The sequence below is a fragment of the Rhinatrema bivittatum genome, chromosome 3 (genome assembly GCF_901001135.1).
Source record: "Rhinatrema bivittatum chromosome 3, aRhiBiv1.1, whole genome shotgun sequence".
Lineage (NCBI taxonomy): Eukaryota > Metazoa > Chordata > Amphibia > Gymnophiona > Rhinatrematidae > Rhinatrema > Rhinatrema bivittatum.
The window spans coordinates 469,583,625-469,610,642 of record NC_042617.1 but is presented as its reverse complement, the minus strand read 5'-3'; the positions used below and the strand labels follow the sequence as shown (position 1 = coordinate 469,610,642).

At 43.2% G+C, this 27,018-nt stretch overlaps 1 long non-coding RNA gene across 1 annotated transcript in view; it reads right to left on the bottom strand.

The window, feature by feature from the left end:
• The window catches only part of LOC115088831, a 30,051-nt gene extending 5,599 nt beyond the window's left edge, over nt 1-24,452 (bottom strand). Inside the window, exons 1-2 of the long non-coding RNA XR_003855920.1 lie at nt 24,380-24,452; nt 21,755-22,309 (exon numbers count right to left, since the gene is read on the bottom strand). This is a non-coding gene — a long non-coding RNA (uncharacterized LOC115088831). The remainder of the gene's footprint in view (nt 1-21,754; nt 22,310-24,379) is intronic.
• Nucleotides 24,453-27,018: the final 2,566 nt, after the last annotated feature.

Below are 27,018 nucleotides of genomic sequence, written 5' to 3'. Positions count from 1 at the left end.
AAATCTAGAGTCAGCGTGCACAAGGGGGTGCAAACTAGTGCACCTTGCACGCACCAAGCCATAGGGGAGCCCCGATGGCTTTCCCCATTCCCTCCGAGGCTGCTCCGAAATCAGAGCAACCTTGGAGGGAACTTTCCTTCGGCCCTCCCCCACCTTCCCCTCCCTTCCCCTCCCTTCCCCTATCTAACCCACCCCCCAGCCCTACCTAAATCACCCCCCCACCTTTATTTTTTAAGTTACGCCTGCCTCTGGCAGGCGTAACTTACCAGCACACGATCCCCCAGTTTTGCTGCTGTGCCGGAGGCCTCGGTACCGCCCCCACCCTGCCCACAGACCGCCCTGCCCCACCCACGCCCTGCCCCTTTTTTCAAGCCCCAGGACATACGCGCGTCCCAGGGCTTTGCGTCCGTCGCCGGGTCTATGCAAAATAGACTCGGCGCACGTAACCCCCCTACGCTCATAAATCCAGCTGGATTTACTCATGTAGGGCTTTAAAAATCTGCCCCTATTTGATGTTACATGTTTCCTTTCTGGACACTTGTGTGTGGCTGACTTCAGTGTGAAGAATCCCCTCCAAGTTTCTAGAAAGATTTGTCTTTTGATATTGCATTGTAAATATTTGTTATATCTGCAAAGGGATGATTGGGAGTAGAGATGTGAATTTGAACCGGAATCGGTTCGGTTCTAGTTCCGATTCAAATCATATAATTTTTATCATCTGGCCCGATTGGTTTTTTGTTTATCGGCTGCGCCCGATCCGATAAACAAAAAACCCACCCTGACCCTTTAAAACTGACCCTTTAGCCTCCCCCACCCTCCCGACCCCCCAAAAAACATTTTTAAATTACCTGGTGGTCCAGTGGGGGCGCGGGGAGCAATCTCCCGCTCTCGGGCCATCGGCTGCGCTAATAAAAATGGCGCCGATGGCCCTTTGCCCTTACCATGTGACAGGGTATCCGTGCCATTGGCCGGCCCCTGTCACATGGTAGGAGCACTGGATGGCCGGCGCCATTTTTAAAGATGGCGCCGGCCATGCCCGTGCCATATTTAAAGATGGTGCCAGCCATCCAGTGCTCCTACCATGTGACAGGGGCCGGCCAATGGCACGGATACCCTGTCACATGGTAAGGGCAAAGGGCCATCGGGGCCATTTTTATTAGCGCAGCCGACGGCCCGAGAGCAGGAGATCGCTCCCGGTGCCCCCACTGAACCACCAGGTAATTTTGGGGGGGTCAGGAGGGTGGGGGAGGCTAAGGGGTCAGTTTTAAAGGGTTGGGGTGGGGTTTTTTTATCGGGCCATTGGCGCCATTTTTATTAGTAGCAGCCGACGGTCCGAGAGCGGGCGATTGGTCCCGGGGCTTCCACTGGACCACCAGGTGATTTTAAAACATTTGGGGGGGGGGGTTGGGAGGGTGGGAGAAGGTAGGGGATTAGTTTTAAAGGGTCGGGGTGGGTTTAGGGGTTGTTTTGGTGTGCTGGTTTTCCCGCCCTCCCCCCAAATAACTCCCGTTAGTGGACACAAACCCGATTTAACGATTTTTCATGATAAATCGGGGGAATTTCTATTGTATTGCACTCTTTAACGATTTTTGACGATTTAAAAAATATCGGACGATATTTTAAATCGTCAAAAAACGATTCACATCCCTAATTGGGAGTCTTCAATGGCTTCTTAATATCTTTTCTGGTCAAGGATATATATTTTCAATTATCAAGAACAGTATTAAGTGAATTTTGGGGTGGATTTTCAATGGGTTATGTGCGTATAATATGCACATAACCCCGAAAACCCACTCCTGTGTGCGCCGAGCCTATTTTGCATAGGCTTGGCGACGCACGCAAGCCCCGGGATGCACATATGTCCCGGGGTTTTGAAAAAGAGGCGGGAAGGGGGCGGGTTGGGGGTGGGGCAGGAGCCTCCTGGCACAGCAGCCATTTGCTGCTGTTCCCGAGATCGCGGGCCAGCCATCGGCTGGTGCACACAATCTACGCCTGCCCGGAGGCAGGCGCAACTTAAAGGACAAAGGTAAGGGGGGTTTAGGTAGGGCTGGGGAGGTGGGTTAGGTAGGGGAAGGAAGGGGAAGGTGGGGGGGCAGAAGGAAAGTCACCTCCGAGGCCGCTCCGATTTCGGAGCGGCCTCGTAGGGAACAGAGGAAGGCTGTGCGGCTCGGCGCACACAAGTTGCACAATTGTGCACCTCCTTGTGTGCGCCAACCCTGGATTTTATAACATGTGCATGGCTGTGTGCGCATGTTATAAAATCGGGCGTAGATTTGTGCATGCCGGGTTGCGCGCACAAATCTATGCCCGTGCATAGTTTTTAAAATCTGGCCCTTAGTTGCTATATTTTTTAATATATGACAACTGATGCTATTATTTACTGAATATCTATAATATTACTGGAGTAAACAAGAATAAACAAGCTCATTATCTAATCATCTGTTCTGTAATTTATCCTTAAAGCACTATTGTTCCTATTGTTCCTATTGTTCCAAGATGAAATTTCACATGGATTTGGTTTTGTATGATCAATAGTTCAGATCTTGTGACCTATCAGAGTATACTGGATTATTTCTCATTGTCAGATGCCATCATATCAGTCCACCATTTCATGTCTAGTTTTCTTGTCCTGTGAGTTTCTAGACATGCCATCCTGCCTGTCATGATCTGCTTCTTCGTATGAACTCCAGTTAGGTAAATTGCTTCCAAGTTCAAAATTACCATTTCTTCTTCCTTGCCAGTGGCTTTTAACAGGATGATTAGTTCCAGCTACTGAATTCCTGATGGTTTGGGCTCACCTAAATAATATGATGAAAATATCTTGTACCTCAATCAGGTATTTTGTTTTGGTCCTTTAAAAGTTACTGAAACCTAATAAGAGTCCAGTTTTTTCCAGGTCCAATACAACTACTAGAACTGCACTACAGAATTATGTTATTTTATGTTACATTTATAGACCACTTTCCTTAAGTCTACCACCAAAATTCCAATTCTGAGAATTTCATTTTTTTCTCTGACTGCTTTCTTCGTTCAGCTCCGTCATGTTGGACCATTTTATAAAAGCCCCCACCCCCACACACTCGCACACCAAGTTTGGCAACTGCCTTAAATGGTTGCCTTTTTTGTTTTTGCTAGGAAATTCATGGCACAATTTTCTATGAAAACTTTGATCTAGGCTTAATAATGTCACATTTTGTGGGTGTTTGCAGCTCAGACTGTGGACATAATCTAATAGCAATATTACTTGAATAAAAACATTACCAGCAGTGCATGCCGAGATTATAGTAGATCAAATAACAGTGTGATTCCAATGGGAATTAAATCCTTTTAAGCTTCTCAAACATCAGTTTAGACTGTTAAATGTAATTTAATTTTATTTCAAATTCATAGTAGAGTGCCATTACATTACTTTTTACTCTTTAACTCTTTCTCATACAAAGGCAGTACAGCAAAAATCCATGCTCCTCACTGCTCTTACTCCTTTAGGAGAAAATAGCCTAGAAATTGCCATACATTTTAGGGATAGTCTGCTGGATTGATATGATGTGCCAGAGGTTGGCTCTCAATCTGACTGCAAAAAAGTGAAACAGTGTTTACAAACAAAAAAACAAACAAACAAACAAAAAAAGAAAGTATGCATGAGTAGGGAATAAAATGCTAACATACTAAACAAATGTCGGTATATAAAAACTGCAAATAAATAAATAACACATTTTTAATAACCAACAGAGCAGGTGTCCTCTGTCCTAGTATTTAGTAGGGATGTGAATCGTTTTCCATATCGTCTTAACGATAGAAATCGTGTGGCAGGGCAAGAAAATCGTGTTAGGCACGATTTTTTAGTTAAAAAAATCGTTAAAAATCGTTTTTTCCGATTAGTGCGCACTAACGGAGAGTTAGTGCGCACTAACTGAAAATGATACAATTTGACACTTTTCAGGTCAGTTAAGGTCAGTTTAGGAATGAATATGTATTCCTATTGGCTGCCCTCTTATTTATTCATGTTACCAAGCTTCCCACTGACAGTATATGGGGGATGGGAAATGGAAACAGTTGGTAGCTTGACAAAACAAGTAATGTGATCAGTCAATGTGACTAGAACTTGTGCCCTAACCCTGATACCAGGGGTATTGTGATCTTCCTGCACACAGTGCCCTATTCCTGATACCGGGGGTGTTGGGATCTTCTTGCACACATCCCAGTATCAGGGATAGGGCACTGCATGCAGGAAGATCACAACACCCCTGGTATTAGGGATAGGGCACTGCGTGCAGGAAGATCACAACACTCCTGGTATTAATAGGGATAGGGCACTGCATGCAGGAAGATCACAACACCCCTGGTATCAGGGATAGGGCACTGTGTGCAGGAAGATCACCCCGGAGGAGTGAGGGTCAGGCAGCTCCCCCCTGTCTGTGAAGCCAGCCTCTCACTAGTAATGCAGGGAGGGAGCTGTCTCAGACTTCACCATCCTCCTCCCCCCCCCCCCCCTCACCCACACACCATTCACTAGCTGGGACATGGGGGAAGTCAGGAGTGAGGGTCAGGCAGCTCCCCCCTGTCTGTGAAGCCAGCCTCTCACTAGTAATGCAGGGAGGGAGCTGTCTCAGACTTCACCATCCTCCTCCCCCCCCCCCTCACCCACACACCATTCATTAGCTGGGACATGGGGGAAGTCAGGAGTGAGGGTCAGGCAGCTCCCACCTGTCTGTGAAGCCAGCCTCTCACTAGTAATGCAGGGAGGGAGCTGTCTCAGACTTCACCATCCTCCCCCCCCCCCCCCTCACCCACACACCATTCACTAGCTGGGACATGGGGGAAGTCAGGAGTGAGGGTCAGGCAGCTCCCCCCTGTCTGTGAAGCCAGCCTCTCACTAGTAATGCAGGGAGGGAGCTGTCTCAGACTTCACCATCCTCCCCCCCCCCCTCACCCACACACCATTCACTAGCTGGGACATGGGGGAAGTCAGGAGTGAGGGTCAGGCAGCTCCCCCCTGTCTGTGAAGCCAGCCTCTCACTAGTAATGCAGGGAGGGAGCTGTCTCAGACTTCACCATCCTCCTCCCCCCCCCCCCCCCTCACCCACACACCATTCACTAGCTGGGACATGGGGGAAGTCAGGAGTGAGGGTCCGGCAGCTCCCCCCTGTCTGTGAAGCCAGCCTCTCACTAGTAATGCAGGGAGGGAGCTGTCTCAGACTTCACCATCCTCCCCCCCCCCCCCTCACCCACACACCATTCACTAGCTGGGACATGGGGGAAGTCAGGAGTGAGGGTCAGGCAGCTCCCCCCTGTCTGTGAAGCCAGCCTCTCACTAGTAATGCAGGGAGGGAGCTGTCTCAGACTTCACCATCCTCCCCCCCCCCTCCCCCACACACCATTCACTAGCTGGGACATGGGGGAAGTCAGGAGTGAGGGTCCGGCAGCTCCCCCCTGTCTGTGAAGCCAGCCTCTCACTAGTAATGCAGGGAGGGAGCTGTCTCAGACTTCACCATCCTCCCCCCCCCCCCCTCTCACCCACACACCATTCACTAGCTGGGACATGGGGGAAGTCAGGAGTGAGGGTCAGGCAGCTCCCCCCTGTCTGTGAAGCCAGCCTCTCACTAGTAATGCAGGGAGGGAGCTGTCTCAGACTTCACCATCCCCCCCCCCTCACCCACACACCATTCACTAGCTGGGACATGGGGGAAGTCAGGAGTGAGGGTCAGGCAGCTCCCCCCTGTCTGTGAAGCCAGCCTCTCACTAGTAATGCAGGGAGGGAGCTGTCTCAGACTGGTATCAGGGTTAGGGCACTGTGTGCAGGAAGATCACAACACCCCTGGTGCCAGGGTTAGGGCACTGTGTGCAGGAAAATCACTTAAAATCTACACTTACCAACAATCAATTACATATATTTGAACTGTGTACAGTTCCAGCCAGGACCACCTTTCTAAAATGCACAGTGATTGGCAAATTCAACATGCACTAGCATTTCAGGTGCCTGCTAACAAAAATAATAAACAAACAAGTTCTAGTCACGTGAGTGCTGATCATTACATTACTTTTTTTGTCAAGCTTCCAACTGTTTCCATTTCACATCCCCCCAACCATTACCTCAGTGTTAGCCTTGGTAACATCAATAGATAAGAGCACAGCCAGCCAATAGGAATACATATTCATTCCTAAGTGACCTTTACTGACCTGGGAAGTGTGAACACTTTGTTTCATTTTCTGTTGGTGTTCGTTAGTTTCCAGTTCCATTTCCCATCCCCCCAACCATCACCTCAGTGGTAACCTTGGTAACATCAATAGATAAGAGGGCAGCCAGCCAATAGGAACACATATTCATTCCTAACTGACCTTCAGTGACCTGGAAAGTGTTTATTTGTATCATTTTCAGTTAGTGCGCACTAAATCGTTAGAATTTCTATTGTATCGTGTTCTATAACGATTTAAGACGATATTAACATTATCGGACGATAATTTTAATCGTTGAAAAACGATTCACATCCCTAGTATTTAGCTTAATAGACTGCAGCCCAAAAGTCCTGGGTTCAGTTCCTGTTTCTGGCCCACTTTGAGACCTTGGGCAATTTTTAAAGATTCATACCAAATATATGTAAAAATAGGGTAACCATGCATATTTTTCTGCATATTTTCAGCTAGCACAAATATCACACAACTTCCAAATGGCACGTGGACATTTCAGCAGTGTTATGGGAGCATGCCCATGCACAACGCACAGGGAGAATAACTTTCAAACAAATGCAAGCGTATATCGCTATGAGTAGAGCTACACTAGTATTTTATAATCCACACATATGATATACATAAATTTTATAAATTATGTGTATCTCTACCTTGCAACATAGGTACATATGTAACTTACATGCAATTATATGTAATGCATTGAAAGAACATATTTCAATGTATTGAATCCACATACTTTTCCTGTCTCTTTTTATATGTATGTATATTTTTCACACAAAATTTAAGGACTTACTTGCGTAAATTTGGATTTGTGTGTGTAAACTGGTGTGTTTTAAAACATGCACTCATCAAGGAAATTACCAGTTATACCAATTAGTCTACCAGAATGCCCAGGTCTTCTCCAGGTCATTGAGACTCTCCTAGTTCTACTGCCTGAACTCTCCCCATCTCCCCCCAGTTCACCCAGACAGCCCACACAGTCAATACTTCACAATAAATACATTTAGAAATATAGAAACATGACGACAGAAAAAGACCATCTAGTCTGCCCAACCACCCAATTAATTTAGTTTTATAATTCCCAATACTTCCTTACAGATCCATTATATTTATCCCATACTTTCTTGAATTCAGATACTGTTTTTGTCTTTACCACCTTCACTGGGAGACTGCTTCATGTATCCACCACCCACTCTTTAAAGAAATATTTCCTATGATTACTTCTGAGTCTACCTCCTTTCACCCTCATGCCATGATCCCTTGTTTTAGAGCCTTCATTCCATTGAAAGAGTATCACCTCCTGTGCATGGAAACCTTTGAGATATTTTAATGTCTCTCTCATATTTCCTCCTTTCCTATGGGGTATAAATGTTTAGATATTTAAGTCTATTCCCATATGCTTTAGAATGAAGACCACTGACAATTTTTAGTAGCCACACTCTGGACCAACTCCATTCTTTTGAGGTGCTGTCTCCAGTACTGTAAACAGTATTCCAAATGGGGAATCACCAGGGTCCAATACAGGTGTAATATTGCCTCCCTTTTTCTGTTGACCATTCCTCTCTCTACAAGACAAGCATCTTTCTGGCTTTTGCTGTCAATTTATCCACCTATTTGGCCACCTTAAGGTCATCAGATTCAATCATCCCCAGATCCTACTCTTCTTAGAAAAATTTCACCTCCCATACTGTAACTCTCCTTTGGGATTTTATTTGCATTTTTTAGTATTAAAATCTTAGTTGCCAGACCTGAGACCATCTCTAGAGCTTCACTAGATCCCTTGTCATTTTTTTTCACACCTTCCTGGCTGTCCATCCTGTTATAGATTTTGGTATTATTAGCAAAAAGATAAAGCTTTCCATATAATCCTTCTGCTGTGTTGCTTATGAAAATGTTAAAAAGTAACGGTCATGGACTGATCCTTGAGGCACACCACTAGTAACACCCTCCCTTCCTCAGAAAAATTCCATTTACCACTACCCTTTATCACCTCTCACTCAGCCATTTTCTATTCCATTCAGTCACTCTAGGGCCCATACCAAGAGTGTTCAATTAATTTATAAGTCTTCTATGTGGAACCATGTCAAAGGCCTTACTGAAATCGTGATAAACGAACCACATCTCTATTAAGCTCTGGAATTCATTGCTAGAGTTTATGGTAGAAGCTAGAGGATATGGTAGAAGCTATTAGTATAGCTGTGTTTAAAAAAGGTTTCAACAAGTTCCTGGAGGTAAAGTCCATTAGCCATTATTAAGATACAGTTGCAGAAATTCACTGCTTATTCTTGGGATAAGCAGTTTGGAATCAATCTATCTACCCTTGGGATCCTGCTAGGTACTTGTGATCTGGCTTGGTCACTGTTTGAAAAGGGGATACTGGTCTGATCCAGTATGGCAAGTCTTATGTTCTTATGTTTTATCATATTTTCTATTTTTCTTCTATTTTAATTTTTGAAATCCTGACTACTTTCCTAGCCTCTCTTAGGTTTTCCAAATATTGCTACCTGTCTTCTTCTTTCTATGTTCTCTTGTAGTTTATGAACACTAAGGGGTAGATTTTCAAAGGGTTACACGTGTAAGATATGCACGTAACCCTTTAAAACCCTACCTGCGCACGCTGAACCTATTTTGCATAGGCTCGGCGGCGCACGCAAGCCCTGGGACGCGCGTATGTCCCAGGGCTTTCAAAAATGGGTTGTCCGGGGGCAGGGAGGCAGTTCAGGGGTGGGCCGGGGGTGTGGTGGCGGTCGGGGGTGATCCGGGATGGGCGGTCCAAGGGCAGTCCTGAGTCCTCCGGCACAGCGGCCTGTGCCGGGGATTGGCGCACCGGCAGCTGGCCTTTGCATGCAAATTATGCCTGCCAGAGGCAGGCGTAACTCGAAGAAATAAGGTGGGGGGGGGGGGATTTAGGTAGGGCTGGGGGTGGTAGGGGAAGGGAGGGAAAGGTGGGGGGGAGCTAAAAAAAAGTTTCCTCTAAGGCCACTCTGATTTCAAAGCAGCCTTGGAGTTAACGGGGAAAGCCATCGGGGCTCTCCACGGGCTCGGCGCACGCAAGGTGCACATGTGTGCACCCCCTTGTATGCACTGACCCTGGATTTTATAACATGCGCGCGGCAGCGCGCGCATGTTATAAAATCGGTGAACATTTGTGCGCGCAGGGTAGCGTGCACAAATGTACCCCGTGTGCATAGGAATTAAAATTGGCCCCTAAATATTTCTCCTTTACCTTTTCAGCTACTTCATTAGAAAACCATAGTTACCTCTTTCCTTTACTTTCTTCAGAAAAAGATTAGTTGCTCTTATTATATCTCCTTTTAGTTTTGCCCATTGCTCTTCTACTTCACCTAGGTTTTCCCATTCAGCTAATGAATACTTGAGATACTCCTCCATTTCAAGAAAATTAGTTTGCCTGAAATCTAGCACTCTAGACTTTGAATGAACCTTAATCTCTTGCACTCTAATACTGAAGCACACCATCTAATGATCTCTGGATTCCAGATGATCATCGACTACAACATAAGAAATACTGTCCCTGTTTGTAAGCACCAGATCCAGTCTCATCCCCCTCCTGTATGGTTCTGTTATCAGTTGACAGAACAGTTCTCCTTGCAAAGAATCCAGGATTTCCCTGCTTCTAGAAGACACTGCAGCCAGTAGAGATGTGCATCTTAGAAAATGGCATGGGCCATCCATTGCCCCTTCCATGTGACAGGGGCCTACCAATGGCACCGGTAGCCCCTGTCACATCATAAGGGCAAAGAGCCACAGGCACCATTTTGATTCCTGGCAGGCCCAACGGCCCGAGAGGGAGAAATCGCTCGTGGGACCCCGCTTGACCACCAGGGCTTTTAGTAAGTAATGGGGAGGGATCGGGATGGTGGGGGGGGGGGGGGTTTTGTAATAAAGTAAATTTGAAGGGTTGGGGTGGGTTTTTTCGATTCGTTTTTTTCCTGTTTTGTTTTTCCTGTTTCGTTTTTTCCGATCCATTTCGCTGAAAAACGACCCGCGGGAAAACACATTTTTCTCACGATGTGCCCGAACCGAAACCCGACCCGACACAGAAAACGAAGCTCATCTCTAGCAGCCAGGATGTCCAAATCACCATCCAACAGATTGAAATCGCCAAGCAATAGCACTTCTCCTTTCACAGCAATCCTGTGAATATCCTCCATGAAATCTCTATTTCTTCTGTCTGTCTGTGTTGGAAGTCTGTATAATACACCAATATAACAAGATACTCCATTCCCTTTTTCCAGATTAAAATCATTTATGTCAGATAATTAGCAAGTGTAAAATTACATAATTTGTCAAATCTATGTTCATGTCTTTTAAAACAGCAGCTTGTGGGAGCATTGAGAGGAGAGGATCACCGTGCTGGTGGCTGAAAGGAATCATTAAGTTTTGCTTGGGATATATTTTTTTTTAAGTATTGGGGATAAGTAAACTATTGGGGTATATTAATTAGTGTCTTTGTGTGTTTCTGCTTTTAATAGTCAGTAAGGCAGCTAATAATCAGAAGTTAGTGTTTTTATTTTTAAGTAGTCAGTCAGTAAATCAGTTAATAAGCAGAAGTTAGTGTGTTTGTATTTCCCAACTCTCGCACCTCTCTCCCACCCACCTCTAGCTCATCCTTTAATTTATAGGCAGGTGCCACTTTCACACTAAAAAAAAAAATATATATATATATATATATATATTTATTTATTTATTTAAGCCTTTTAAATTCAATTCATGAATTCCCCACACCTTATTGAGAGTTTGATCATTCCCTGTAAGCCACTACCAGATATATGGTGAATATGGTGGATCTATATACAGACAACAACCACAAGGACTGAATTACATAGTCTGGGTAAACAAATAAGCATGGGTGTAGCTTGCTTATTGCGGCGGTTACTACCCCTAACTAATTAAGCTAGATATTTCACTTAGATACAGCTCCAACACTGCTCTCTACATTAATGGTGGGGGTTGAAGGGAAATAGAACCAAAGGTTACTCAGAGCCAAGAGTAACAGATAAGTATGAGAAAAAAAAAGTGTGAAGCTTGCTGGGCAGACTGGATGGGCCATTTGGTCTTCTTCTACCGTCATTTCTATGCTTCTATGTTTCTATTTAAAGGACTCTAATTAGCACATTGCTACTCCCATAGCAACCTAAAACTTAACTAGGAACTGAACAAATTTGATATGAAAGCAGCAGTCCAGCAGCAAGAGGGGGTCTCCCAGTCTTTTGCATTGAGTGTCACATGTATGCTTTTTTTACCCGCTGGTGAGAAGTTGTACATGTGCATCTGATGCAAAGAGCTCCGGTCTCTCAGAGAACGAGTCTGATCACTGGAGGTTAGAGTGGCAGACCTGGAGAAGCTGAGGCAGACAGAGAGTTATATAGATGAGACCTTCAGGGAGATAATAGCCAAGTCCCAACTTCAGACTGGCAGCCCTGGTGCTGCTTTGGAGGAAGAAGGTCTCATGATAGGAGAACATCATCCTGGTGCAGCAGGAAAGGAACCTGTAGCAAAGACCTGCTCTCCAGGTGATGCATTGTCCTCTTGCACAGAGGATGTGTCTCTCAGGGCTACTGCCCAGGAGAGAAGGGTTAGGTCGGCCATCATAGTTGGTGATTCAATTATTAGGAATGTAGACAGCTGGGTGGCTGGTGGGCATGAGGATTGCCTGGTATCATGCCTACCTGGTGTGAAGGTGGCAGATCTCACGTGTCACTTAGATAGGATTTTAGACAGTATGGGGGAGGAGCCGACTGTCATGGTACATGTGGGCAGCAATGAGATGTGGGAGGGATGTTCTGGATGCCAAATTTAGGATCTTAGGTAGAAAGCTGAAATCCAGAACCTCCGGGGTAGCATTCTCTGAAATGTTCCCTGTTTCATGCGCAGGTCCCCAGAGACAGGCAGAGCTCCGGAGTCTCAATGCGTGGATGAGATGATGGTGCATGGAAGAGGGATTCAGTTTTGTAAGGAACTGGGGAACCTTTTGGGGAAGGAAGAGTCTTTTCCAAAGGGATGGGCTCCACCTTAACTAGGGTGGAACATGGCTACTGGCACCTACCTTTAAAAAGGAGATAGAGCAGATTTTAAACTAGAAGAAAGAGGAAAGCCGACAGTCACTCAGCAGCGCATGGTTTGGAGGGAGGTATATTCAAAGGGTACTAATGATGCATTAGAATTAGGGCATCACAATAGTGAGGTTCCAATAATAAGAAAGTAGTCCAAGTGCCTGTAATTAAAAACTTACCTGAGCTAAAAGATTCCAATTTATCCCTATCAATTAAAAAAACAGAATGAAAATACAAACAAAAAACACACTTTGATATGTTTGTATGCTAATGCCAGAAGTCTAAGATATAAGAGGGGAGAATTAGAATGTACAGCAGTGAATGATGACATAGACTTAATTGGCATCTTAGAGACATGGTGGAAGGAGGATAAGCAATGGGACAGTGCTATACCAGGGTACAAATTATATTGCAATGACAGAGAGGAGCATCTGGGAGGCGGGATGGTGCTTTATGCCGAAATCGTATGCGAAGACATAAAGTCCAAAATAAATAACGGGACCTCCGTGAATTTGCACAGTGGAGTTTGCACCCGCAGCAGCACTGCAGCAAAGTGCGCTGGGCAATGCAAGTCATCCAGAAACATCCCTGAAGCAGCGGACTGCAAAACGCACACATCGGATCTCTGACTCCAGCTGAGCTGAGCACAAATAGGGAAGTAATCCCTTCAGTTTTATATTAACCAAAAATTGAAAAAATATAAGACCAAATGTACATAATTTTGTGTCTATTTAATGGACTAATGGACCAATGATTAAGTATGATTCACAAAGGTGTGAAACACGAGTACTAACTTGCAGCACCGTGGATGTTATGAAGGTCCCTAAGCTATAAATGTGATATGCAAATGTGATCATTACAGTTTAAGTGTTGATACCTATCTAGTTAAATCCTTGTTACAACATTTTTTTCGAGATTTCAATTACCACAATATTGACAGGGTAAGTGAAACTTCAGGGCATGCTAGAGAGAGAAAGTTCCTGGATGGAATAAAATACAGTTTTATGGATCAATTGGTTCAGGAGCCGACGAGACAGGGAGCAATTTTAGATCTAATTCTCAGTTGAGCGAAAGATTTGGTGAGAGAGGTAACAGCAGTGGGACCGCTTGGCAATAGTGATCATAATATGATCAAATTTGAATTAATGACTGGAAGCAAATCCATGGCTCTACTGCTAAACTTTCAAAAGGGAAACTTTGATAAAATGAGAAAATTAGTTAGGAAAAAATTGAAAGGAGCAGCTACAAAGGTAAAAAGTGTGCAAGAGGCATGCACATTGTTAAAAAAATACTATCCTAGAAGCACAGTCCAGATGTATTGCACACATAAGAAAGGTGGAAGGAAGGCAAAACAATTACCGGCATGGTTAAAAGGTGAGGTGAAAGAGGATATTTTAGCCAAAACATCTTCATTCAAAATTGGAAGAAGGATCCAACAGAAGAAAATTGGATAAAGCATAAGTGTTGGCAAGTTAAATGTAAGACATTGATAAGACAGGCGAAGAGGGGACATGAAAATAAGTTGGCTGAAGAGGCAAAAGCTGACAATAAAAACGTTTTAAAATATATCCAAAGCAGAAAGTCTGTGAAGGAGTCAGTTGGACCATGATCGAGGGGTTAAAGGGGCACTTAGAAAAGATAAGGCCATGGCAGAGAGATTAAACAATTTCTTTGCTTTGGTGTTTATTGAAGAGGATATTGGGGAGATACCCATTCTGGAGAAGGTTGTCATGGGTAATGATTCAAATGGACTGAACCAAATCACGGTAAACCTAGAAGATGTGGTAGGCCTGAATGACAAACTGAAGAGTAGTAAATCACCTGAACTGGATGGTATACACCCCAGGGTTCTGAAGGAACTAAAAAATGAAATTTCAGATCTATTAGTAAAAATTTGCAACCTATCATTAAAATCATCCATTGTACCTGAAGACTGGAGGGTGGCTAATGTAACCTCAATATTTAAAAATGGCTCCAGGGATGATCCGGGAAACTAGAGATCAGTTAGCCTGACTTCTGAGCCAGGAAATATAGTGGAAAGTGTTCTAAATATCAAAATCACAGAACATTTAGAAAGACATAGTTTATTGGAACAAAGTCAGCATGGCTTTACCCAAGTCAAGTCTTGCCTCACAAATCTGCTTCACTTTTTTGAAAGGGTTAAGAAACATGTAGATAAAGTTGAATCAGTAGATGTAGTGTATTTGGATTTTCAGAAGGCATTTGACAAAGTTCCTCATGAGAGGCTTCAAGGAAAAGTAAAAAGTCATGGGATAGGTGGCAATGTTCTTTCGTGGATTACGAACTGGTTAAAAGACAGGAAGCAGAGAGTAGGATTAAATGGACAATTTTCTCAGTGGAAGGGAGTGGGCAGTGGAGTGCCTCAGGGATCTGTATTGGAACCCTTACTTTTCAATATATTTATAAATGATCTGGAAAGGAATATGAAGAGTGAGGTAATCAAATTTGCATATGATACAAAATTATTCAGAGTAGTTAAATCACATGCAGATTGTGATACATTGTAGGAGGACCTTGTGAGACTAGAAAATTGGGCATCCAAATGACAGATGAAATTTAAGTGGATAAGTGCAAGGTGATGTATATAGGGAAAAATAACCCATGCTATAGTTACACGATGTTAATTTCCATATTAGAAGCTACCACCCAGGAAAGAGATCTAGATGTCATAGTGGATAACACATTGAAATCATCAGCTCAGTGTGCTGTGGCAGTCAAAAAGCAAACAGAATGTTGGGAATTATTAGAAAGGGAATGGTGAATAAAACTGAAAATGTCATAATGCCTCTGTATCGCTCCATTGTGAGACTGCTCTTTGAATACTGTGTACAATTCTGGTCACCACATCTCAAAAAAGATATAGTTGAGATGGAGAAGGTACAGCGAAAGGTGACCAAAATGATAAAGGGGATGGAACAGCTCCCCTATGAGGAAAGACTAAAGAGGTTAGGACTGTTTAGCTTGGAGAAGAGATGGCTGAGGGGGGATATGATAGAGATGTTTAAAATCATGAGAGGCCTAGAATGGGTAAATATGAATTTGTTATTTACTCTTTCAGATAATAGAAGGACTAGGAGGAACTCCATGAAGTTAGCATGTAGCACATTTAAAATAAATTGGAGAAAATTATTTTTTTGCTTAATGCACAATTAAACTCTGGAATTTGTTGCCAGGGGATGTGGATAGTGCAGTTAGTGTAGCTGGGTTTTAAAAAGGTTTGGATAAGTTCTTGGAGGAGAAATCTATTACTTGCTATTAATCAAGTTGACATAGAAAATGGCCAATCATGGAGACATATGTGTGTGTGTGTGTGTGTGTGTGTATGTGTTTGTGTGTGTGTGTATTATGCAATAATGTTTCTTTTTCTGTGCTTTTGTTCTAATTTTGTGTGGAATGGAATGGTAATTGCTGTCTTCATCTGGGTAGCATCTGTCGTATTGTCTATCTTTGGTATTCACATGTTTGTTTGTTTGTTTATTAACATTTTTTATCGCTTTGTGAGTGAGCTCTAACCGATTCATTCTTCAAAATGTGTTTTGGCGTTAACGCATGCGAAAAATGCTGTAGCACACATGCAAACTTGTTGGAGGGCGGGATTGGGGAGGAGTTTTGGGTGGGGATTATTTAAATTCGGGGATATATTGTTCAGTCTTAAAACTAGAAATAACTACACCTTTGCATTTTGGCCATTTGCTGGGAGGAGAGAGTGAGAGAGACTTGAGGGAGAGAGTGAGACTATCTGCAAGGCCCTCATAGTAGGTAAATATTTAAATCTCTATAGGAGGGCTGCCTAATATGTAGAGGTGAGGGCGAGGAAAGTGAGTGAGGAGAAAAGTCCATCAAGCTAGGGAGAGAGAACATAGTACAAAATTTCATTTTGTTAGACTTTCCTCACTCCAAATGATGTCAAATCTTCACCAAGGTGTACTGTGCTGTTTGTACGTCTCATGCTACATGCGAAACTGAACCCTAAACCCTAAGCCACCCCTAACACCTCACCTTAATCTATTAAGTGGCCCTCCTATAGAGATTTAAAAACTTACCTACAAGGCGGGCCTTATAGATAGGACATCTCTCTGTTTCTCTCTCTCTCTCTCTTTTTCTCATAATAAATAAAATCATCAGCAAATATTCTTATACAGCCTAAAGTAAGACAAAATACCTGCCAAATCAAGAAGGCTTATAGTGTTGCGATCCCGGGACGGCCCCGGGATCGGCACTCACCCCGCCGCGGCTCCGGTTCAGTCTCCCCTTCCCCGGGGCTGCAGGGACCCCGGCCGCAGCGTCCCCGGCGTGTATCAACCTCTCTCGGGCCTGCAGGGCCCTCAGGCACCGTGCTCCGGCTTCCCTCTCTTTGCCGGCGTTCCCCGCGGCTGGCTCCGCCCCCTTAGGCGCGCGCGTTCCTGCCCTGCACTTAAAGGGCCCAGCGCAGGAAAACCAGATCCTCCCTGGGGATGACGTCAGACGCTGCAGGGCTATTTAAGCCCTGCAGTCCAGAAGCTCTCTGCCTTGCAACGAGGTTCCCAGGTTTTCCTGTCTCCAGTTGCTGCGTTCCTGTATCGTCTTGGTCTCCTCTGGCTTCAGACCCTGGACTGGCTTACGGTGATTCTCTGGCTTCTGACCCCGGACTGGCTTACGGTGATCCTTCGATTCTTGACTCTGGACTGGCAAGCGACAATTCTCTGATACACGACTCTGGACTGGCGAACGGCGATCCTCCGGCACTCGATCTTGGACCTCGTCAGACTCGGCCCCCGCGGGCCCACCTAAGTACCAGCGGCCGGGCCCCTACGGGCTCCTCCTGGGGGGGCTCCGGCTTCCAGGGTGAATCTCCTAAGTCCCAGCGGCCGAACTCCTACGAGCTCCTCTCGGGGGAGGATCGGCTTCCAGGGCGAAGATCTTCTCATCTCTGCGCCAGTTCCACCGTCTCCTTCTTCCTTGCCAAAGCGCTTGGTCGCATAGGGCTTCCTAGGTCCTTCCTCCGGCCCTCCACGACTCCGTCCTTGCCGCCTCCCGGTCGGGACCACTGCTGCCACCTCGCTCAGCAGTTCACCCTTTGGTTCCGATCGGCCCAAGGGTCCACGATTCCAACATATAGGGCTGATAACTTGATCCTAATTACTCCTTACAGTTATGGAACTTGATTGTGCTGTAGTTTCTATTAAATATATTCAGGCACCTTTTAATTAAATACTTGCAGCAGAAGTGACTTTAAAGCAATTTCTTAGAACATTCTTCCAGTCTCAAAGACATGAGTATGGAATTCCATAAATTAAGTGGAGCTACCGTGTGTATACTTTCTCTTCTGTGTATCCTGACTTTGCATTATTTGTGCAAGCATTTTAATGCAACTGTTACCCCCTGAATATAAGTTTCTTCCCACTTCTTTTTTTCCTTGGATTACTAAGATCATGCAACAAGCTCACCAAAGTATGGTGTCCTTAGGTCAATGCAAATCACAAGTTGATGCATGCAGCATTCCTTAAAATTTGCTTTGTAGATAAAAAGATGCCCCCTATTAGACATGTAATTTTATTTATTTATTTATTTATTTATTTTTAGATTTTTATATACCGGTGTTCCTGTATTAAAATACAGATCACATCGGTTTACATTGAAACATAAAAATTACGCCAAGAGGCGGTACATATAACAAGGTTATAGAACTTGGAAAACATGGAAAACAGGTTCGAAAAATAACATTGAGAAAATTGTATAGTCTCTTTGAGAAACCAAATCATAAAATAAGGCGTAATTTTATGTACTGCCTTCTTTCATGCTTTGCACCTGCTGCTTTCTATCAGGCCGATTCAGTAAAAATTGCGGGAGAGCGGGCAATTGACCGCTCTCCTGTGCGTGCAATTCAGGGGGGAAGAATATGCTAATGAGGGCCCATGGTAAAAAGAGGCACTAGGGACACTAGTGCGTCCCTAGCGCCTCCTTTTTGACAGGCAGCTGTCAGCGGATTTGACAGCCAACACTCAATTTTGCAGGCGTCGATTCTCAGACCCGCTGACAGCTACGGGTTCGGAAAACAGATAGCGGCATAATTGAGCATCCGTCTTCCAACCCGTGGGCCACTGGCCGATTTAAATTTTTTTTTTTTTAAATTTTTGATTTTTTTTTAATTTTGGGGCCTCTGACTTAATATCGCTATGATATTAAGTCGGAGGGTGTACATAAAAGCAGTTTTTTCTGCTTTTCTGTACACTTCCCCAGCGCCAGCAGAAATTAACGCCAGCTTTTGGGCAGGAGTTAATTTCTGAAAGTAAAATGTACGGCTTAGCTACACATTAGGGATGTGAATCGGGCTTCAGACGATTGAAAATATCGGACGATATTTTAAAAATTGTCAGAAATCAGGGGCTCCCCCAAAACGATAGGAAAACCCCACGATATTGATCGTGGGGTTTCTCTTATTGTTTTGAGGGAGGGCGGGAAAAACAGCACACAAAAATAACCCCTAAACCCACCCTGACCCTTTAAAACTAATACCTTAGCTTCCCCCACCCTCCCGACCCCCCAAAAAAACTTTTACAGGTACCTGGTGGTCCAGTGGGGGTCCCTGGAGCGATCTCCCACTCCCAGGCTGTCGGCTGCCACTAATAAAAATGGCACCGATGGCCTTTTGCCCTTACCATGTGACAGGGTATCTGTGCCATTGGCCAGACCCTGTCACATGGTAGGAGCAATGGATGGCCGGCGCCATCTTGTGCTCCTACCATGTGACAGGGGCTGACCAATGGCACTGGTAGCCCGTGTGACATAGTAAGGGCAAAGGCTATCGGCGCCATTTTGAATACTGGCAGCCGACGGTCCGATTGCAGGAGGTCGCTCCTGGACCCCCGCTGGACTTTTGGCAAGTCTTGTGGGGGTCAGGGGGGTCCCCCAAGACTTGCCAAAAGCCCCTGGTGGTCCAGCGGTCCGGAACCCCCGCTGAACGACCTCCTGCAGTCGATCTCCTGCCGGCGCCATTTTCCGTACGGAAAACGATTTGCGGCAGGAGATCGCTCCCGGACCCCCGCTGGACCCCCAGGGACTTTTGGCCATCTTGGGGGGGGCCTCCTGACCCCCACAAGACTTGCCAAAAGTCCAGCGGGGGTCCGGAATGACCTCCTGCAGTCGAATCGTGTTGGTCTATGGCCGCCGCCATTTTGCGGCTGCCATTTTGCAAAATGGCGCCGGCTGAAGACAACACAATTCAATTGCAGGAGCCCGTTCCGGACCGCCGCTGGACCCCCAGGTAATTTAAGGCATTGGGGGGGGGTTCGGGAGGGTGGGGGATTTAATTTAAAGGGTCGGGGGTGGGTTTTAGGGGGTTTAGTGTGCCGGTTTTCCTGCCATTGGTTTAGGGCAAGTAAGTAAGTTCCTGCCCTCCCCCTTCCCCCGATTTACGATTTTTTAACGATAAATCGGGGGAATTGGTATTGTATCGTGGCCCTAACGATTTTTGACGATTTAAAATATATCGGACTATATTTTAAATTGTCAAAAAACGATTCACATCCCTAGTAGATATAAAACTTTCCAGGGGTGATTTGAATCCATTGTTCGTAAAGGCCTTTTACTGCTTTTCCCATTGTTTATAGATATTGGGACAGAAATAGGTGAAAAGTGCAGGTATTTGAGCCTTGTAATCCCTCACTGCGGTGGCTGACATTGGCTTACAGATTTATAGGGTTAGTATCGCTCAGCAGCACTCATAAATCCTCATACTTCCATTTGCATATCTTTGTTGCTTCATCCTGATTATAAAAAAAATGACAGCCATTCCCGTTTTATCAAGTCTGACTACATCCCTTATGTCCATTCCATTTATTGTTACTTTTATATATATATATATATATTTTATTTTTTTTTTAGTTAATAAAAACCATTTGGCAGTTGCTTCAAAGCGGAATGGCAAAGAAGTTTTCCTGCATATTGCCTAACCAGTTTCAATTTCGAAGTATCTTTCTTTCAGCAGCCAGGTCTTCACAGTTAAATGTTGCAACTGGAGGCCCAAGAAGGTCTATAAACATCAGTGAGGACAGTCTTTAAATTGATGATGGACTACAGGCTGGGTTGATGGTATTATTCATTAGTCTGAATCCTCAGAAACATTTAGCAGTAGAGACAGGGATAGCGGTTGTAGCTGTCAGCAAAGACTGCAGATCTGTAGGGTTTCCACAATCTTTGAAAGCTTTGAAGCCTCAGACTCAACTTCTCTCGCCCACTTTGAATTATTCAGCTAGATTCTGTACTCTGATATCTCTATTTTGCATATCAAGATTTGAAATAGACCATGTTTTAGAGTCTAAAGAGCAGATGCAATAAAATATATAATACATTTTTTGTATGTGTGTCTATACGGAAAAATTGTGACTGAAAATTATCCTAAAGACAACTGGCTCTTTGAAATAATGTAGAAACACAAGAGTCAATATTCAAAGCCATTTAGCCAGATAGGTACCTTCTTTTTCAGTTTTTGTTTTATTTTTCCCAGGAAATTATCAGTGTTTTTTAAATTATTATAACGAACAAAAACTGGAGAAAGATTAGTAGGAAAAAAAAACCTTATTTTTTTCCCACTTAGTTTCTCCTGTTTTTTGGGGGTTTTTTTGTGATAATAAACACTAATATATTCCTGGTAAAAATAAAATGAAAATTGGAAATGAAGATCCTTACAGATAACTTACAAATTATCTGGCTAAATGGCAACTTTTTGAATATTGGGTCACTTATCCATCTAGTTTCTAGCTGGATAAATAGAAGGTTTTCTAGGGCATTCAGAGGCAGGAGAAAGTTATCCAGATAAAGTTGTCAATATTAAACTGTCTCTGGAGAAATTAACTAGATACATTTAGATCTGCCTCAGAACAGACCTAAAGTTATCCGGCCACATGTGGCTGGATAACTTGATGTTAACCAGCTATATTCAAAACAATATAGCTGGTTAAGTAGCTTTAGTGTTATAAAAATAATGTAACACGTGCCTATTGGCCCAAATCCCTGACCCCCACCCAATATAAGCTAAAGGGGTCCTGACAAGCTAAGTCCCCCACCTCCTGATCTCTCCAAGGAACATTAATGTATGGAAATGTATCCTTCATCGCTGGCCTCCCCACTCCCCCACCCCCTCCCCGGTTTCAGAAAGTTACATATGAAGACCCACACTCCCTCCATCTTCCTCCATCTCCCTCCATTCCCCCCACCCCAATACTAAACTTCCCACCCACCTGGTACTTCTTAAAATCCTGACCAGCTGCCGGGATCGCAGTACCTATGACCATTAACTTCGGCTTTTGGCTTTGCTCTGATAGCGATTGGCTCTCAGGAATGCTATCATTGACAATCACATGCTGTTGAGAGGATACATGTCAGGAGTTTTCCCAATATGAACAGCAAAGCAATACCATAATAATCCTCCCAATATGCTCAATCACCTTTTCATTCAAATATGAATAAAGCATCACTTAAGTTTTGAGGCATACCTTCCTCTTGCCATATGTGAAGAAGAAGCATAGTCAATTGACAAGCCAGCTGGTGAACACAGAATGTAAACACTTCAGGTAGCAGGACTGTCCTCGCTGGGTACTTTTCCAAATGACAAACACTTGATGGCTTTCAACACTTCTTTCTATAAAGGAGTGCATGCCAGGTGTGTTGCTTCAGCCCACTGAGGAATTTCATCAAACACAGAGTGATCAAAGGAGGATGGCTAGTTGAGTACCATATGAGCCCAGTGCTCTCATATGTTTATACAGTTAATAATTAAAACAGATTCATCCTTTGATTGAACCGATTCACTGTTATAGTCATGGGGCCCAATAACTGTCTTTATGTCTTCATAAAATTTCTTAATGTCATGTCTGTCTGCTGCCTCTTGCTCTGTTGCTTTACTGGCCCATGATCTCTCTTTCTCATGCTTGTTGTTTAATGCAGGCCTTTTTTGCACAGTCAGACTTATCACTCTTCCAAGGCAGGTGGCTGGAAAGCATTGCATCCAATAACTACCATGCTTCAACTTCTTGTTCTTCAAATCAGCCCTTATGGATAAAAGTGAGAAGTAAAGTTATACAATTAAACATAAACAGAAGGACTATTCTTCCATGGGGGTATTTTCCCATCAGACTTAATCAGGCATTAGAATCATCTCAGAAGCTCCTTGATAACAGAGGTATAATCTGTGGCACAATGTGAACTAAATCAAGTTTTTATTGATTCTGAACATTAGAAATCTGTTCATGAATCTAGGTTTTGAAGCCTGCCAAATCCCAGACTGTACAAAATGCCTTGTACTTATTCTTTGTGAAGAATTCAGTTACTATAGAAAAAAAAATCATTTTTAATTTTCATTTCCTGAAACTGCAACATGTTGTCACCGAGAGAAGATGGTGAATCTCATTAAACCAATCCTGTAGAAATATTGCCCTGCTGAAAGATCTTTGTATAATTTAAAACATTGATTCTGCACTACTTTTATATTTCAGCTCCTTTTTTGGTGTGCCTGGTTTCGGCTTTTCTCAATTCAATGTGCTCATATTGAGAGTCTCTTCCAGCTTTCTGCTGGAGCATGTGGTAATGTTCTGTAGACATAAAGATTCAAATTGGTATATACTGCCATCCAACTGCAATCAAATCCAAGTGTTATCAAATGTACTGTCTTGGAAGCCTAGACAAGATGTATTCCATGCATTTGAAAAGATAACAAGAAGACTACGAATGGCTTCCAGGATGGTAAAATAGTGAGGTAAAAGAGGCTATTAAAGCCAAAGGGAAATCTTTATAAAACTGGAAGGTGGATCTGACTGAAGAAAATAGGATATCTTCCGCAAATGAGATAAAAACCATCAATCAAGCAGGCCAAAATAGAACTTGAAAAGAAACTTGCCAGAGAGTATATTCAAGTATATTTGAATCAAGAAGCCTGTGAAAAAGTTGGTTGAACTATAAGTTGCCCAAGGGATAAGAGGGGTGCTCAGGGAAGACAAGGTCATTGCAGAAAACTAAACAATTTCTTTGTTTCAGTCTTCACTTAGGAGGGTGTTGGGGAGATACCTGCACCACAAACATTCTTTGAGGGTGATGGTTCAGAGGAACTAAAGCAAATCACGGTGAACCAGGATGATGTAATGGAGCAGATCGACAAACTAAGAAAACTAATAAATTATCAGAACTGGATCTTATACACCGCATAGTTTTGAAAGAACCCAAAATGAAATTGCAAATCAGCTATGGTACATGAAGATTGGAGAGTGACCAAGATAAGACCCATTTTTAAAAAGGACTGCTGGTGTGATCTGGGAAACTATAGACTGGTGAGTCTGATGTCAGTGCCTGGCAAAATGGTAGAAATTATTCTGAAGAATAACATTATTGGCCATCTAGCTAGACAGAAACTAATAATGCAGAGCCAATATGGATTTAGCAAAGGAAACACTTGCCTTACAAATTGTTAGATTTTTTTTGAAGTGGTTAATAAACATGTGTACTAGGGTGAGTTGGTTGATATAGTGTATCTGGATTTTCAGAAGGCATTTGACAAAGATCCTAATGAGTGACTAATTAGAAAATTAAAGAGTCATAGGATAAGAGGCACTGTCCTATAGGGATGTGCTTTCATTAGAAACAACATTATCTATATTGTTTCATGTCATTTTAAAAAAAGAAATGATAAAGAAAAGCAACAAAATGTTGGGTTTTTTTATTTTATATTATTTTTAGTGCATACTATTTGCAAATATTCCATGCTATTTAAAAATAGTGCACATTATGAGCCTTTCAAACCTATCTATGTTACGGCATTTACGTGCATAAGTGAATGTGCAGAGATTAATGCTAGTATTTTATAAACTATGTGGTGGGAGCTGTATAGTTTATAAAATACTGCATAGTTCTGTTCCAAATGTATACACATATATTTAATCATGAGTGAATATTTTCAATGCAAGAAAATGCGTACTTTCGCTACCTATTTAATAAACGTACATTCGCATATTTTAGGCATGTAAAAAATATAACATCTATTCACAATAACCCCAATTTATATGTGAAGAGAGGCATTTTATAAAGAATGTCCATAATAGACTATAGGCTATATGGTAAAAATAGCTTACCTCTGTACACGGCAGGAACAAGCAAGACATTCTGATCATATGCCATCAGTTAGGAAATCACTAGAATTGGAATGTCACCCCTGAAAAATTAAGGAAGTTGGTGGAATTAGTAAAAATATGAATCAAGCCAATTGTCCATTCCTAAGCAAAAGGGCAGAAAATGTGACCAGAAAGAGCGGCAAGAAAAGGAAGAAAAGCTGGAAAATCATGAGCACAAATGTTCATGATTTGAGCAATAAGATTCTAGATCTGCAGGCTCTAATGAAGGAGGCAGACTTGGATAATGTTGCCAGAGATATGGTTTAATGAGTCTCATGAAGAGGGACGTACATTTGTTTGAAACAAAATAGGAAACATCAACAACATTTTCTATTTCCTTTTATGACATTTTTAAATTGAAATGAAAGAAAAATCAATAAAATTTTGTTGGTTGACTTCCATTTCATTTTAGAAATATAAAAAAAGGAAAAAGTCCTCTAGGGAAGGCTAGTACCTCTCTGAGACCTCCCAGGGCCTATTTGAGGTCCTCCAACTGGAACTCCAATTCCCCCCCACCCAAAAAGGTAAGACACTGGGGACCTGGAACCATCCTGGCCCCCACTTACCTTGCCCATAGGGGTCCAGATGGGAAGGAAGGATACCCACTCACCTCCTGCCTTAATGAATTTCAATGGCAATGAAATGATACTGCGTTGGCCAGTGACATTTAAAATGGCACCAGCCAACCCTGTCCTATAGTGATATAAAAATGACTCCAGCCAACCCTGTGCTACAGTGATATAAAAATGACACCTTATCAGGGCTGGGAGTGCCATTTTGTTGTATGGCCATACAAATATAAGGATGTACTATAAAATGGCACCACCCGGCCCTAAGAAGGTACCATTTTGATATCACACTGTAGCGCTGGGCCAGCCAGCACCATTTCAAATGTCACACTATGGCACCAGTCAGCCATGCCATTGCCATTGGATTTCATCAATGTAAGGGACCTTTGGTTTCCCCTTACTAAAGAAATGTATTGTTAATCTGGGGAGGTTCAATGAGGAAACAATTGAGAGAGGTTTGGGTTTTGTTCCCCCATGTGAGAACATGTAAATGGTGTGTCCTAGCTGGTTATAATCCCAAAGTACCTGCTATCCTCGTGGATTTTCACTTAGATTTTCAAAAGGGCAGCCTGTCTGTCTTGTCTTCTAATGTTTTCCTCCTGAGTTAAAGAAAAGAAGTAATAAAGTTCCCATTTAGTGGACAGTCTCCAGGTGACCCATTTTCCTGCCTACCTGTTAAGATTGCTTTGTACTCTTTTAAGCCAAATTTTGAGAATTCCTTGTGAGATCCAATTCCCCATGTTGTAGTGCATTGGGGAATCCCTGTATTTGAGGCAGGATTCGAGCTAAGAAAACCTGCAAATTGTCTTTCCTCCGGAGTTTACACCTGACTGTGACCTGTTACAGAGGAAGAATATGTTTGTATTAATTGTCTTTTCATACTGTCTTTGTATGAAGGCAAAGAAGTTTTATCCCTCCCTTCCTGCTTCTTTATTCATTTTCCCCCTTTTGAGTTCAAATAATACAGGGAGATTCATTCGAAAGAGGCCCCAAATATTCTGTAATAACTCTCACTAGGACGAAGCAATCTGAACGAAACAATGCGCAATGTGCTCCTCAGTATATAGAGCTTCAAACAAGCCGGGATGCCCCCACGTCGGAGCGATGAAGTAGACGCCAGACAGCCATCGCGATGTTTAACCTCCGTTTGCGAGAAGGAGCAAATTGTCACACATTGGCAAAGAGCATAGCAGAAATTGAGTCCTTTTTCAGCAACAGGGTAATTTCAAAGGGGCTTTGGCTACCATGGTGGCTGAATCTGACACCATCAGACTTTTTCCTTTGGGGTATGCTCAAAGGAAAAGTCTATCGGAACAAGCCTCTCACTGTGGAAGATTTGAAGAAAAACATCCAACATGAAATTGCTACTAGTCCCCCCAATATGCTCGCAGACACATTCAGGAACATGGAGCGCCACGTCAAAATGTGTCTGGCAGAAAATGGCGATCATTTTGAGCATTGCATGTAATGCAAAAGATTACACATGCGTCAAGGTATGTAGTGTATTTTTTTGGTTCAGATTGCTTCATCCTAACGGAAGTTACAACAGAATATTTGGGGCCTCTTTCGAGTGAATCTCCCTGTATTTTGTCCACTTGGAGCTGATAACTGGGAGTGAGTATGCCAGACCTATTAAAAAGTGAAGTCATCTTGAAAGAAACAGAAGTTTACAAGGTCCATCTAAAGGAAGGGATTCCAGTAAAATGCACTAATAGGAGAAACTGAGAAGATACAACGTAAATGTACAAGAACTTTGTTGCTATTGAGGGAAGCTTTGTAAGGATATGAGGAGTGCCCAACAACTGCCGATTAAGGAATTAAAAGAATCAAGGAGAAATATAAGGGAAAATCAAGAACTCTTCAGGTGCTGTATGAGGAGTCAAAGTATTTCAAGACTGATGTTGAAAACGGTTGAATCTGAGACTAAGCTCTGATCAATATTGGGACTGTTATGTATCCTAGTCACCTCCAGTGGGATAAGTCCAAGAAATAAAATGAGAGGAAAAGGATGATTAAACTAGCCTTAATCTG